Source organism: Vicugna pacos, chromosome 7 (genome assembly GCF_048564905.1).
Source record: "Vicugna pacos chromosome 7, VicPac4, whole genome shotgun sequence".
Lineage (NCBI taxonomy): Eukaryota > Metazoa > Chordata > Mammalia > Artiodactyla > Camelidae > Vicugna > Vicugna pacos.
The window spans coordinates 26,568,169-26,572,034 of NC_132993.1; positions in this window are offsets into that span (position 1 = coordinate 26,568,169).

Genomic DNA, 3,866 nt, shown 5'->3' on the forward strand with positions numbered 1-3,866 from the left:
ATAAAGGAGATAGGTGATAGGTATAGATTTTTTCAGAGTAATGCCTGCATGTGGTGACTGATTAATAGTATTAAACATCTTACAAGTGCAATGCAGCAGACTCCTGCCCTACCCTTTTTCAGCCCCCTTCCATTCTGTGGAGGTAATTACTGTTTCTGTTTTTAATTTTTCTAGTAATTGCCTTCAGAACTCAAAATGTCCTGTTTATGAATTTCTTAAATTATTAATTTTGGATGAGATGTATTATTTCTTCAATACAAAAGATGAGACTATCCAACACTTATACTCTGTCCTTGCTCCCAGGGTTTGATATATAGTTGTTGCTTCATTGGCTGTATTTGGAATGATAATTATTTACACTTAGAGTGTGTGACCTGAACCCTAACTCTCACACTAATCCTAACTCTGCCATCTAGAGGCAGCACCTCTTGACTTCTCCCTTGGGAAGTGCCCACCTTCTTTCTCTCCTACCTCCTCCCCTTCAATTTCCCACCTTCTGCAGCTATATTGTTACATCGTCATATTTGTTAATATGTTTTGTCCTGTAACCACAGACATCTTTCTTGCATTGTCTCTAGGATAACTCTAAAAGATTAAAATTAAGCAACATTTACGTCATTGTCACAGTGTAAGTATTTTTAGTTCTTAGGCAAAGAAACTTTTCTTCTTTTGGGGTCCAATATTACCAATGTGGCGACAGTTGAAAGACTTGTTTCCAACACTTTCAACACCATTTTATAGCACTCCATCAAGTGCTAATAGTCAGTCATGGCACTCTTTGTTTTGTATTTGGACCACTGGTTATTGCCATTCCTTTCTCTCCCTCCCTCTCTGTAGTTTCTAACTATTTTCCATTTTTCTCATCCTATATCCTCAACCATGTTTAATTCTCAAGCACATTATCTGTCTCTCTTTTTACATCCTACTCTAATTGGTACTGGTTGCTGCCTGTGCTTACTGCAAAGTTATCAGCCTAAAACACTCCCTTATTCTTTCTGGTATATGACGTATAGTTAATTTTAAAGTATTGATTGTATATCCCATTACCTTCCTAAATTTACTTTGTTTTAGTTTTTTTTGGTTTTGTCTCATAAATTTCTTAATATTTTCTATGTGTATTATTGTATCATTTGTGAATAAAGACAATGTTGTGGGTTGAATTGTCTCCCCCAAATTTCTAAGTCCTAACCTTCCCAGGATGTGTCTAAATTTGGAGATAGGGGCTTACAGAAGTAATTAATTTAAAATGAGGCCATTAGGATGGGCCCTAATCCAATATGACTGGTGTCTCTATAAGAAGAGGATGTTTGGACACAGACACAGACAGCAAGAAGACCCAGAGAGGAAACCACCCTCAGGAGGAACCAGCCCAGTCAACACCCTGAGTTTGGTCTTCTGGCCTCCGGAACTGTGGAAAAAAAAAATTCAATTGTTTAAGCCACCCAGTCTGGCATTTTGTTGTAGCAGCCCTAGAAAACTAATTCAGAAAATTTTATTTCTTCTTTTCTATTTTGTCCTCAACTACACTGGGTAGGACCTCTAGAATAATATTGAAAAGCATTGGTAAGGAAAACATTCCTGCCTTATTTCTAGTCATAGGAGGTAAGTGTCCAATAGCTCATCATTAAATGTGATAAATGTGATGACAGCGATACGATTTTTGAGGATAGCATTTATCTGATGGAGGAAGATCATTCCTTCCATTCCCAGTTTGTTGAAAGTTGTTTCTCAAAACTATGACTTGATGCTGAATTTCGTCAAATACTTTTCCTAAATCAAGTGATATTATATAAGATTTTCTTTCTTTGTTCTGATAAGATAGTGAATTTCACTGATAGATTTTTGAAGACTAAACCAACTTTGCCTTGGGGGAGGGTGTAGCTCAAGCGGTAGAGCGCATGCTTAGCATACACAAGTTCCTGGGTTCAATCCCCAGTACCTCCTCTAAAAATAAATAAATAAATAAGCAAACCTAGTTACCTCCCCCCCCCACACCCCCCCAAAAAAGTTAAATAAACCAACTTTGCCTTCCTGGGATAAACCCCACCTGATTATACTATAGTAATATTTTCTATATATCGGTGGATTTTGTTAATATTTTGAGGGCTTTTGGTATCTAAGGTTATGAGGATTATTGATCTGAAGTTTTCTTTTCTAAGCTTTTCCATGTCATATTTTGGTATCAGGATTATGTTAGTCTCAAGTGTGAAGGCTGGGAGTGATTCAAAGACAGGTATGCTACTTGCTTCAACACTGTGCTGGAGAAGTTAAAAATAATAGAAAACTCCTATGTTATAGTCAATCTATTTCAAAAATTTAGGATTGTGATAAAAATAATTTTATTTTTGTAATCAGTAAACCCCAAATTTGATTCTATCAGTTATAGGGTTGTGGCATCAGGTAAATTCACAATCCTACCACATCTTCCATGAGTACAATGACTTTTTCAAGAAAGAGCAGATTATGAAGAATAAGAATGGGGGTCTTGTGGGATATTTTAGGTAACTCAGAGACCTTCAATTCCTGAGTCTTTCTGAGCATTCCCTGCCAGAAAAAAGAAAAAGAAAAAAGAAAAAGAAAACCTCCTTTTGTGGTTAAATAAGGCCTTTCCTGCCTTACTTGAAAAATCCCTTACTGACCATTCTGAGACTGTTACCTCTCAAGGGAAGCTAGTTCTGCTCATCTCTCCCTGGCAATCCTGATTATCTTCAAACTCATAACTAGAATCAAATCCCAGCTTGACTCATGGAAGGCCAAATACAAAGTCAAACTCAAGAAGAGAGAAAGCTAGTGTGCCCACATCTGCAACATTGTGCTAATTTATATTGGCAAAAGAGAGAGGGAGAGAGAGAGAGAGAGAGAGAGAGACAGAGACAGAGACAGAGACAGAGACAGAGACAGAGACAGAGAACAGAATTGGAAACAAATTGTGAAGATGCTAAAGTAGGAAAAAAGAAACAATTGTTGGTAGGGCTGAATTTTATATATATATATATATATCGGTGCATGTAGACAAGCAGTTGGGAGTCGTTCTCTGCCTGATTGGCTAAATGTGTGTTTAACAGTGACCTACATTTAATGAAGCTGAAATGCCCAAACTCCTTGATGAGAAGAATCTAAAACTGAAGGAGACAGGAAAGCTGGAGTGGACTTAGCAGATGTGATTTCCTCATTCTTCCCCTGATCGTGTCTGCTGAGCTGGCCAGAAGACCTTTCCTTTACCAAGATGTTGAGAAACATATTTATGAGGAGAGCACCATTAACTCTGAAAAATACTCTAGGGGAATGTTTCGTAAGCAAAGAATGCTGGTGAAAGATGGTGTAGTTGGCTGATGGCCGTGGGGATGCTAAGATCCAAAGCAAAGTGAGAATTGAAATAGGGCATTTCACTGCCAGGGGCAGAACAGGATTGATCTTTAAATCACCAGGGCCTGAATGGTAATCTGAATGACATAACCCACAGGATCTTTGGCGATGGCTAATTGCTGGTCAGTTCCCAATCAAATAAATAGATGGGCAAGGCCCTAAGCTCCCCAGATCTCAAGGCCTGGAGATCAGGAACTTGATTTGAACCACCGTTTTATGTTCCAAGACCTGAGTCAGTTTAGAATCTCTACAATCCCTTTAAATGAAGAGCAGATTGGTACACTTGAGAAGGGGGCTTGCATCATTATAAGTCAAGGCCATCAATTTTCTTACTAACTTTCCACAAAGAAACAATAGGCACTTAAAAGAATACATCTAACTTTTCTGGGGCTATTGGATATTTCTATCAACTAGTTGTTAATCCTTAGGTACAGAGAATTCTCTGGTCCACATGAAAGTAAATACTTGTAGAATTCATGTGATTAGTAGAGTTTTCAACT